The sequence below is a fragment of the Notamacropus eugenii genome, chromosome 4 (genome assembly GCF_028372415.1).
Source record: "Notamacropus eugenii isolate mMacEug1 chromosome 4, mMacEug1.pri_v2, whole genome shotgun sequence".
Taxonomy (NCBI): Eukaryota; Metazoa; Chordata; class Mammalia; order Diprotodontia; family Macropodidae; genus Notamacropus; species Notamacropus eugenii.
The window spans coordinates 206779806-206792309 of NC_092875.1; positions in this window are offsets into that span (position 1 = coordinate 206779806).

Below are 12504 nucleotides of genomic sequence, written 5' to 3' on the forward strand. Positions count from 1 at the left end.
CAATACTAGTTCTGCCATCTGACTTTGTGTTCATGGGAATAATAGCTCACACTTATTCAGCAACTTGTGGTTTGCAAAGCACTTACCTCATGACAACTCAGTGTGGAAGATTGTTATTTCCATTTTATAGATGTAGGAACTGAAGGTCAAAGACATTACATTATTTGCAGCTAGTGAATGTTGAAACTGGACTTGAACCCAAGTCTGAACTCCACATCCAGCATTCTTTCCACAAATACCATGCTGCCTCTTCATTGTTTCAAGAGGTAATGCAAATTCATTGCTCTTGGCAGGGATATTACTAAGAAGGATTGATATTAATTATCTACATTGAGTTATATGGAAGCAACGTAAAAATTGAAAAAAAAATTCACTGATACTAAGAGACAACTATAAAGGTGGCCGGTGATAAAATGGAATTTCATATGCCAACAAACTATCTGATGGTTTTTTTTAATTCAGAAAAAATCAAAAGTCAGAAAAGCATTGAAGTGGAAGGATATTTATAGAAATCTGTGCCTACTTAATTCATAGCAATGTTGAGAAGATTAATGATGGGAAAAATGCTTGAGATCCTGGATGAAAGACACTATAGAATGTAATTGTTGGACTTTGCTTAGCACAGAAGAATACCTATTTGGCTCACTGGAGTAGATAACTTACCTTAAGTAGGTGCTAGGTTCATTTTTGTGAGGTAATACATTTCTTTACATTATTTTACCATGGAATATCATTATACTAATCCACCTGTGTCAGAGGACAAGAAAGAAGAGGTTATTCTGCGTGGTGGCAAGTTGGCAAACTCAACACAGAAATTTTTCTTGGATTCTGTGAATATGACAAGCCTGCTTCTTCCTTTACAATAATCTATTCTTATTCTTAGCACACCAATGTAAGAAAAAAAAAATTAGACCATGTGGAGTATGAGAAGAAACAAACATTAGCAGAATTCATTGGAAAAAATAAAAGGATAAGCTTTTTTTTTAATTTTTTACTAGAATAGACTAAACATAGGCTAAACATAGCCTAAAACTAGAGCATTATCTTTTGAGTCATAGGACCTGGGTGTGAATCTTAACTGTACTTCTTACTTCCTTGGTGACCTTGATCAACTCACTTTATGTCTCCAGGTCTCAGTACTTCATATCTATTAAAAAAAGAAAAAAAACAACAGTGTTGCACTGATGACTCTTAGACTCCTTCCAACTCTAAATGGATGATCCTATGATTTATGAGCATTACTCCTTTAGAGCTATTGAAAGGAGAGACATTTTGGAAATGGGGAGTATCAGTTAAATACAGGTCAAATTCCATCATGGCAGATTCCACTACAATGACACCACAGTGTCAACATTTCTCAGCCCCAATTGATGGGGGTTAGACGCAGGTGAAGGTCACTCCAAACTTTCAAAAAAACCCAGTGATTTTGTATAAAATGAAATTCTAATAAAATTGAGAGTCCTTTGTGGTTTCTTCAGTTATTTCTCTATCACTTATTTCTAGTCTAAAAACTGACTCTGGAGAACTGACCCACCTAGGACTCACATCAGCTTCCTCTATATACTCTGTGGCAGTCCTTTGTAGTTGGTTCTGGATAGATTTAGTATATTTAGACTGCTCTTTTATTCATATAGCTTACTTTCTGGGAAATTGAACTTAAAATATCTTCGAAAAGCCAGACTTCTTAGATTTATGTATTGTTAGAACTAGAGGAGACTTTAGAGATTGTCTAAGAGAACTCTCTTACTTTACAGATGAGTAAAGTGAGACCGAGTAAGACATACTGACTTGTCCTGGATCCCTATGCTAGTTAGTGGAAGAACTGGAACTGAAGCCCAGGTCTCCAAATTCCTCACACAGTATTCTCTCCTCTATACCATGCTTCCCTAACCCTCTGGGTATGGGGCCATGCATTTGGGGATTCTGAAGGTTGCTTCCAAAATTGTCACAGGAAGGGATTTAGAGAAAATGTACAGAAGAATATTTGTAGGTAAGCATAGAAACATATGCTTTGAATATCTACCTATCTACCTATCTCTACACACATACATACAAACAGGTAAATTTATATACATCCATGCATATGCACATGTACACATTGGGGGAGAGGCCAGATCTGTGATTTTATGGGTGTAGGGAGCTCTCAGTGAGAAAAACCCCCCTCTGCCAATGTTTATAGTCTTAGGGAACTGCCTGGGGCACTGAGAGGTTAAGCAATAATTATAATAGCTAGCATTTATACGCACTTCAAAATTTGCAAAGCACTTTCAAATATGTTCTTATTTTATCCTTACAATAGCTGCAGAAATTAGATACTTCATTATTCTCTTTTTATATTTGAGGAAACTGAGGCAAGAGAGATTACCTGACTTGCTTAGTGTCACATAGCTAGTAAAAGTCTGAGGTAAAATCTGAACTCAAATCTTCTTGATTCTAGGTTCAGTGCTCTATCCACTGGGCCACCTAACTGGTTAAACTTCTTGTCCAGGGTCACATAGGCAGTATGTGTCAGGTGGAGCATGAACCTCCTCTTCCAGACTAGGTGAAGTACCATGATGCTCCTTGAACAACTTTAAAGTACCTTAGAGATCTAGACAGACTAACCCCTTAATTCTACTGATGTAGAACCTGAAACCCACAGAAACAAAGTGACTTGGCTATGGTCATGTAGCTATTAAGCAGAAGAATTAGTATTGGAAACCAGGTCTTATTTACTCCAAATTCCCTACTCCTTAAAACCTTTCTCTGTGCCATGCCAAACAAAATTACAGAGCCTCAGATCTGGAAGGAGCCTCAGATCCCTCTAGTCTAATACATGTCTAAGGAAGACTCCAGTCAACAAAATATCCAATAAATGGCCATCAAGCCTTCCTGGATGACCTCCAGTGAGGGGGAACTCATTACCTCCATAGATGACCCACTCTGCTTTTGGAAAGCTTTAATTGTTAGGAATTACATTGAACCTAAATTTGGCTACTTACAACTTTTACCCTTTGCTTTAAGTTCTGATCTCTGGGGCCAAGCAGAACGAGTTTAATCCTGCTCTCACATGACAGCCTTCTAGATACTTCAAGCAATTATGGCATCCTATGTCTTCCATCTTAATGAGAGTGATACCGTCATCACATCTGCCAATTCTTTCAGGACACAAGGATAAAGACTATCTGGGATTGGTATATTGACTTCATGAGGGACATTGAGGAGCTCTCCTACCTTCCTACTCATCCTAGATACTAATTTCACAATAGCTATTAGTGTTCTGTCCTTGTAAGCCCAAAGATCATTCTCCTTGTAAGAGGAAAAGAAGAACACACCAGCAGAATAGCTCCACCTTGCCTTCTTCACTGGTTATTGTGGACATATCATGGCTTCCCCTTTACTAAGTACCTGTGATATGCAATCCAAGAGAGTAAAGTACTAAACAGTGCCCAGAAGACTGCAAGTGACCTTTGGTATCAAGTTTTTCCTTAGATTCGTCTTCTTTTTCATTTTTCTATCTAGTACAGTGTGCCCATGGATTTGTGGTATTGGAGCTAAATGTGCCCAGAGATTAATTCCTGCCTTTTTAAAAAGACATCTAAGACACCCATTAGCTAAGCCAAAACCTTACCTCAATATGTGATTTGACTTCTGGAACCCTGATTGTTTATACCTTGGACATACTTGACTGTTTGTCTTTCCTGGCATTCTGATCTATTGTCTACCCTGTTCTATATAAACCTCAGCCCTCAGCGCTCTTGTCTGAATTCCTGAACTGTTGCCTGCTCTGACTTCTGGTTTGGCTATTGGCCCAGCAGTCTCCTCACTCCCTCACACCTTTCTACACAGTTCCCAGGTTGCACTACTATATCTAATGGGTGTACTTGTGAGTGTGTGGTTATATTTTGTAGCCTAAAATACAGATTCTAGGTGAGAGGGTCTTATCTAGACAGTTTCCTAAGACCAGTGTACTACTGCAGTAAGGAAATAGGAATCACTTACCCTGGGCTAATAGCTCACTGGTGTAACTGCTAACCAAATGACCCATGGGAGGGACAAAGACTTTTCAGAGCCACCTTTATTCACCCTCTTCCCTATGACTCTATGAGGGAATGACTGCAGTGACTTTTTCCATGTCTTCACATGGATATTTGTATAGTCACTGACTGAGGTCACAAGATCTTTTCTTTATGCCAGATGCCATTGGAATAATCTACAATCATGGGTCACTGGATCTGCAAGAGAAGTTAATTTATGGAGGCCCTGGTCACTTACAGCTGGTGTGGAGAGACACCTGCAATGTACTAAGTATTGGTTGTATTGAATGCCATATTTATTGTCTCAAGAGAAGCCTGGTGTGGTGTAAGTCATTCATTTATTCAATAAATATTTATTTATGTGCAAGGTGCAGAGTAGGGTGTACAAAAGACATAAGGCACATTCCCTGTCCTCAAGGAGTTTATAATACCCTAGAGAGAGGGATGATCACAGGATTTAGGACTGGAAAGGACTGTAGAAATCACTTAGAATGTCTCCCTTATTTAATTGAGGAGGAAAGTGAGACTCAATGACTTGGCCAATTTCATACATATTAAGTAAGAATTTGAACCCACTTAGTTCATTGACTGTAGATACAATGATTTTTTAAAACTATATTCAGTCTAACTACTTATTATAATGGAAAATACTACTGAACAGGGTTTTAGAAAACAGAAGTCCTAGTTTAGGTTCTCTACCCAATTACTTAGGCAAGTCATTTCATGCATTTATACATTCAATGATTAAGCTCTCCTATATACCTGGTATTATGCTAGGTTTTTGGGAGACAATGATAAACGTGAAAACCTCTCATCAAGGAACATGCATTCTCTTGATCCTCTCTGTGCCTCAGTTTCTTCATCTATAAAATGAGGTGACTGTACTCAGAGAATACTTAAGATTCCTTTGAGCTCTACAATTTCTCTTTATGACCTGAAAATATTTTTTCTGTCACTTCTGGTATGCAGTAGTTGCAATAGTGATTATTTTTCATTCTCAGTGGAAAAGCTTTGGGATTATTAAGCTGCTGTGGACAACAATATAAAAAAAGTTCTGGATGGATGATCATAATTTTGGGAAAGACCTTGTCTCTAGCCTATTGCCCCACTCTAATCCAACCTGGGTCTCCTAATAGCTCCATGGGATAGTAGCTATGTTTTTGACTGTGGAAGTTATAAATGCAACAGACCACCCCCTTTCCTCCATGTCCCTGTTTGCCCATGGTTAAATTTAGTTCCTCTCAAACAATTCTATCCATCTGGGAAGACATTCCCTTTGTGACAGGGTTTTCTTAGGCAATCCAGAAGGGATTAAATGATAGGAAACCAGGGACAGCTATCATAATAAAGGAAGATGGGTTTGTGTTTAACAGAGCCTGGTAGAGTTGGTTTCGCCAACCACTAATCAAAGGTTCCTTTTTGGACTTACTTTGTTTTAAAGTTACTCTAAGCCTGTGTTTACACAGACAAAGTGAAGGGGAACTGTTGAGACAATTATCTGAATAATTCTGACAAAGGAAAGCCTGCTATTGAAGAAAATGGGAAAAGAGGTTTTATTGGCCTGAATTAATCAGACTGGCTATCTACACAGATCACATTTTCCAGTCAATTGCTCATCGAGGCTCAACTCTACTTGGTCTGTTTAAACACAGACTAAACAGTCAAGAAGCTCAGTTTACTGAATTCTAATAATGAGTGAATTTGGATGTGTTTCTCCTTGTCCCTGTCATCATCCTTCCTCCTCCCTCTTGCCTCACCACTTCCCCCCCACCCCCACCCCCAGACACCCCTCCCTACTCTCCAAGCAACTTAGCTTGTGTGAACTCTGATGGGAAAGAAGGGAGGAAATAGAGTGTCTTATTTCATCTAGCAGGGGGAGAAAAGCAACACCTTGGAGGTGAATGATCGATATTATTATAAGAGAGTTGTAGCTCAGGGCAGGTGAGTGGTGTGTTAATGAGGCGCCACCTCCTGCTTTCTGACAGATGACTGTCATTGTTCAAACACTGCCATCAGATTGATGGATAGCTGGGTCAGCCTGCCCTGCAGTTGGAACGCACTGTCTTCTTTCTTCTGAGGATGCCTCTAATCTGCTGACCTGAGAATGACCCAGCAGAGGTGGAGCTGAAATTAGCATGTCATTTCCTCTTGTTAAATAAAAAAAAAGAGGAGGAAAGAGAAAGAAGGGAAAAATGCAAACGTAGGGAAACTATATTGCTCAAGAGTAAAAAAAAAAACCAAAAAAAAAAAAAACAAAACCCCAACCAATCCATGCAAGAAGTCCCCCTGTTGATTTAGGCTAATACATTTCTAATAAAGATTGAAAACATATGTTAATACTCACTTATGTCATGTCAGTTTAGCCCATATAGAAAGACATATAGGATCTTCTTGGAATGCATAAAGGGAGACGATTCAGCTGCTCCTGGAAAGGCGCTGAATCCGATCTTCCGTTTTGTTCTGATTGACATCAATCTGGTTTTTATTTTAGCTGGTCTTTCAAATGAATTTCAGGACAGAAAAAAAATGAACAAGCATAGCATGTATTTAGTATCTGTGGGGACGAGATAAATTAAATCATAAGATTTTGTAATGGTAGGGCTGAGAGGGACCTTGGAAACAGATCTCAAAGAGAATATCCAATCATTCTTTTTTTTTAAATGGCTGAGGAAACTGAGGCCCAAAGACATGGCATGTCCAATGTTACCCAGGAAAGTAGTGGCAGTTTTTGGAATGGTGAGATGCAAGGTTCCCATACTAAGGTTCCCATGCTATTTTTTTCCTGTCTCTCCTTAAGGAAATGAAGTTTGAAGAAGTCTTGTTTCTCTTACCTAGTTAATAATTTTCCTCTACAAACCTCTCTCTACTCAGTGGTAATTGGCTTTTGTCACCATGGTATACTCCCACTCCCAGCACACCAGTTCCCCACAACAATAATCATCTGATTTGTGCACTTTACAAGAAGGAAAATGAATACACTGACTGCGTGGCCCCCTTAGGCACCTCAAAACCTCCAGTCTCATCCTCACATATTAGGAAATCTATGCATAAAATTGTGATGATAACACGTGACTTTCCCCTTCAACTATCATGCTTATCAATCTTCTCCACAACTGAACACCCACATTTGCATGGCCCTGTCAAGCACTTAGGAAGGTGGTGGAGGCGTTCTTCCAAAAATATTGTACATTGTCTCTGAACAGTCATGTAGCTCCCATCCCAAGGTGACTACAGCAACATGGACACGCAGAAGGAAAACCAAAAGCATTATCAGTGGGCCACATGAAATGGTGAGAAAATGGGATCAGTAGAAATTTTGCTTTTCCTTCAAGTAAGAGAGGAGAAGCATATTAATGAAAATCACTGGAGTCTTTTTAGAATGGAGTCAATATTGAATCATCAATTTAAAGCTAGAAGGAACCTTCAAGGTCAGCTAGTCCAGCTCCTTTATTTTGTAGATGAGAGAACTGAGTCCTAGAAAGGTAAAGTTCCTAAAGTCATCTAGGAAGCAAGTCACAGGCTTACAAATCTAGAGATGGTGGTTATCTATTCCAACTCCTTCATTTTATGGATTAAGAAGCTGGGGCCCTAGAAAGTTGAGTGACTTGCCCAAAGTCCCCAAAGAATTCAGTGTCAGAAGTGGGACTTGGACATATATCCTCAGATTTTAGAGCTAGTGCTCTTTCCACTGTACTGCCTCCCCATGGATGAAGCAGGATTCAAATCCAGGTCCCATGACACTAAGTCCAGCATGTTCTTTCCACCGCATCATGAACACCATTGTTCTCTCTTAAAATCAGGTTGACCTGCCTACTGAGCCAGATGCCTTTTTAAAAATTCTTCTTAATATTTTATATCTATTAATGTCACATTCATTGTATCCCTCCTACCTCAACATTCCCAACTATTCATTGCATGACTAGCCCGATTTTTTGTGGTCATATAGGTCTCCAATAACATTTTGAAATTTTCTTCTCACATGTAACTAATTAGTGATGCGATTCCATAACTTACTTTCATCTACCTGCTCTTGAAATGCTCTTTGGGCCACTTACGATTTTGGTTCTTTGGAGATAATCATGTGCCATGATTTGCAGCCACAAAGTATTGTTATTAAAGATGGATTTTGTAGTATTGGGTGCATTTGTCTCATTGAAAGTGCTACCCAGTTTTCAAATACAAACCATCTCAGTTTATCTTTCATTTAATTTGGGCCTATGCTCATTGTTCATCTGCAGTCCCTAAGATATTTTCAAAAATACCCATTTACCTATCACAAGTAATAAAAAGTTAAATGTGTACCAAGCATTGGACTATAGAGTTAGACAATTTGGTACAGTAAGGACCTGGGAGACCATCTAATCTAACCCCATGACTTAAGAGATGAAACAGTAGAAGAAGAGAAATTAACTGGATAACTCAAAGTCATATTGCTAGTTAGCCAAGCTGGAGTTGTTTTGTTTTTAAGTATTTTAAATAACTTATTAGAGGAGAGAGGGTTTTTAATACCAGTCAGTGATTAATTCCTTTCCTTATTAACATCCCTTGCTCTGAAATATATATGAATGTAGAAATCTGGAATAGCAGTGGCATTCAAAAATATATAAAATCAATTGGGTTTGAGTCAACTGATGATTTTCATTGTCTCCAGGACAAACTCTTAATTGTACTTAAGAGCTCTAATAGTCATGAGAGGACATTACTAACACTGAGAATTCAGACTATCTTTATTGATGGCATGGCCTTGCTTGTTCAAACTGATCCTTGATGCATAGGCATGGAAGAGAAAACTCAGGACAGAAGAGAATGAATCTGTCAGATTCATTTTTCATCTTTTTCTTGTTGGTGAATTTATTTTTTAGGTTTTAGAAAGAGTGTGTGACTATTTTGTGAGAAAGTACTTTTTATTCCTCCTTCTGAGATTGTATTTTAATTTTTATTTCCAGTGACTCATGTATGAGTCCTTATGTCTCCATTGGATTACCTCTGTAGTCAATCAGTCACTCCTCAATTTGGCTTTTATGAAAACTATAGAAATAATGATTTCTGATGGAGATTGAGTTGGTGAAACCACTTGGAGTTGCCAATGATGGTCACTTCATCAGATCTGATTATAGGTGCCTATTTTGTGGAGCAGATGAATTTGAAAGAATATTTAACTATCAATATCAGGAGTGAGGGCAACAGAGTATAGAAGCAATATGAGAAACTGATCCTGGAAGAAGCCAACTGGGATTCTCGTCTAGGCTATGAGTCAGGAATCCATCATCAAAACACTATATATTTTGCATAGCACTTTTGTGATTACAAAGTATTTTCATACGCATGATATCATTTGCTCATTACAATATCCTTGTGAAGAGAAAATATTATAACACCTGCTTTTTAGTGAGGAACCAGAGGCTCAGAACTCATAAGAGACTTGCCCAAAGTCATATATTTCAGTGCTCTCTCCATAAAACTGGAACAATTATAAATCAAAGTAGAGCAGAGCTAGTTAGAAATCAGGCAGGCAAACTGAAATCAGACATAAGTAGATAACTGGTGGTAAGGACAAACACTGGGTCAGAAACTTGTAAGACAGATGAGCACCAAGAGCATACAATTACTGATGGACTAAACCAGGGATGGAGAACCTGTGACCTTGAGGCCATATGTGGCTTTTCAGGTCCTCAAGTGCAACCGTTTGACTGAATCCAAACTTCATAGAATAAATGAGACCACAGGTTCCCCACTCCTGAACCAAACAAAGCCATAGCTAAAGGTTTGGCAGATGGTCAGAAATGAGGGTCATAGAATGGGAGTGGAAAGAGGTCAAAAGACTAGATGTGGGGGCGGAGCCAAGATGGCGTAGTAGAAAGACGCACATACACATAGCTCCGAACCCACAACCCATAGAACAACTACAAAGAAGTAACTCACGGCGAATTCTGCACCCAGAGGCCACAGAACATTGGAGCGAGGGAGATTTCTGTTCCGGAGAGACCTGCAAACCTCTCGTAAAAGGTCCTTCGTGCTGCGGACTGGGCGCCGGGACTGGGAGCTGAGTACAGCCCTGCCGTGGCCGCGGCACTGAGAGGAACAGATCCTAGCGGGCTTCAGGGACGGGATCTCCAGCGGCCGCACAAGTACCTCCACCCACAGGTGACGGGGGTCTGTGAGAGAGTCCCTTTGGTGGATCGAGGGGGGAGTGGGGTGCCCCCATGGCTCGGGCCCCCTCGGGAGACAGAAGCTGAGGGGCAGCGGCAGACCAGGGCTCTCCAAGCAGGCAGGAGCCTGGATCCATTGTTGAAGGTCTGTGCATAAACTCCCTGAGGGAACTGAGCCTGAGAGGCAGCCCTGCCCTCACCTGAGCATCTGAATTTAATCTCACACTGAATAGCAGCCCTGCCCCCGCCCAAAGCCCTGAGGCTGGAAGCAGCATTTGAATCTCAGACCCCAAACACTGGCTGGGAGGATCAGGAGGTGAGGTGGGTGTGAGGAAAATATTCAGAGGTCAAGTCACTGGCTGGGAAAATGCCCAGAAAAGGGAAAAGAAATAAGACTATAGAAGGTTACTTTCTTGGTGAACAGGCATTTCCTCCCTTCCTTTCTGATGAGGAAGAGCAATGCTTACCATCAGGCAAAGACACAGAAATCAAGGCTTCTGTGTCCCAGCCCACTCAATGGGCACAGGCCATGGAAGAGCTCAAAAAGAATTTTGAAAATCAAGTTAGAGAGGTGGAGGAAAAGCTGGGAAGAGAAATGAGAGACATGAAGTCAAAGCATGAACAGCAAATCAGCTCCCTGCTAAAGGAGACCCAAAAAAATGTTGAAGAAAATAACACCTTGAAAACTAGCCTAACTCAATTGGCAAAAGAGGTTCAAAAAGCCAATGAGGAGAAGAATGCTTTCAAAAGCAGAATTAGCCAAATGGAAAAGGAGATTCAAAAGCTCACTGAAGAAAATAGTTCTTTCAAAATTAGAATGGAACAGATGGAGGCTAATGACTTTATGAGAAACCAAGAAATCACAAAACAAAACCAAAAGAATGAAAAAATGGAAGATAATGTGAAATATCTCATTGGAAAAACAACTGACCTGGAAAATAGAGCCAGGAGAGACAATTTAAAAATTATGGGACTACCTGAAAGCCATGATCAGAAAAAGAGCCTAGACATCATCTTTCATGAAATTATCAATGAAAACTGCCCTGAGATTCTAGAACCAGAGGGCAAAATAAATATTCAAGGAATCCACAGAACACCGCCTGAAAGAGATCCAAAAAGAGAAACTCCTAGGAACATTGTGGCCAAATTCCAGAACTCCCAGGTGAAAGAGAAAATATTGCAAGCAGCTAGAAAGAAACAATTCAAGTATTGTGGAAATACAATCAGGATAACACAAGATCTAGCAGCTTCTACATTAAGGGATCGAAGGGCATGGAATAGGATATTCCAGAAGTCAAAGGAACTAGGACTAAAACCAAGAATCACCTACCCAGCAAAACTGAGTATAATACTTCAGGGGAAAAATTGGTCTTTCAATGAAATAGAGGATTTTCAAGCATTCTTGATGAAAAGACCAGAGCTGAAAAGAAAATTTGACTTCCAAACACAAGAATGAAGAGAACCATGAAAAGGTGAACAGCAAAGAGAAGTCATAAGGGACTTACTAAAGTTGAACTGTTTACATTCCTACATGGAAAGACAATATTTGTAACTCTTGAAACATTTCAGTATCTGGGTACTGGGTGGGATTACACACACACACATGCACACACGCACACACACATAGAGACAGAGTGCACAGAGTGAATTGAAGAGGATGGGATCATATCTTAAAAAAAAATGAAATCAAGCAGTGAGAGAGAAAGATATTGGGAGAAGAAAGGGAGAATTGAATGGGGCAAATTATCTCTCATAAAAGAGGCAAGCAAAAGACTCATTAGTGGAGGGATAAAGAGGGGAGGTGAGAGAAAAACATGAAGTCTACTCTCATCACATTCCACTAAAGGAAAGAATAAAATGCCTACTCATTTTGGTATGAAAACCTATCTTACAATACAGGAAAGTGGAGGATAAGGGGATAAGCAGAGTGGGGGGGGATGATAGAAGGGAGGGCATGGGGAGGAGAGTGCAATTTGAGGTCAACACTCATGGGGAGGGATAGGATCAAAAGAGAATAGAAGTAATGGGGGACAGGATAGGATGGAGGGAAATATAGTTAGTCCTATACAACACAACTATTATGGAAGTCATTTGCAAAACTACACAGATTTGGCCTATATTGAATTGCTTGCCTTCCAAAGGGAAGGGGTGGAGAGGGAGGGAGCTAAAGAAGTTGGAACTCAAAGTGTTAGGATCAGCTGTAATGTTCTTACCACTAGGAAATAAGAAATACAGGTAAAGGGGTATAGAAAGCTATCTGGCCCTACAGGACAAAAGAGAAGACAGAGACAAGGGCAGAGAGGGATGATAGAAGAGAGAGCAGATTGGTCATAGGGGCA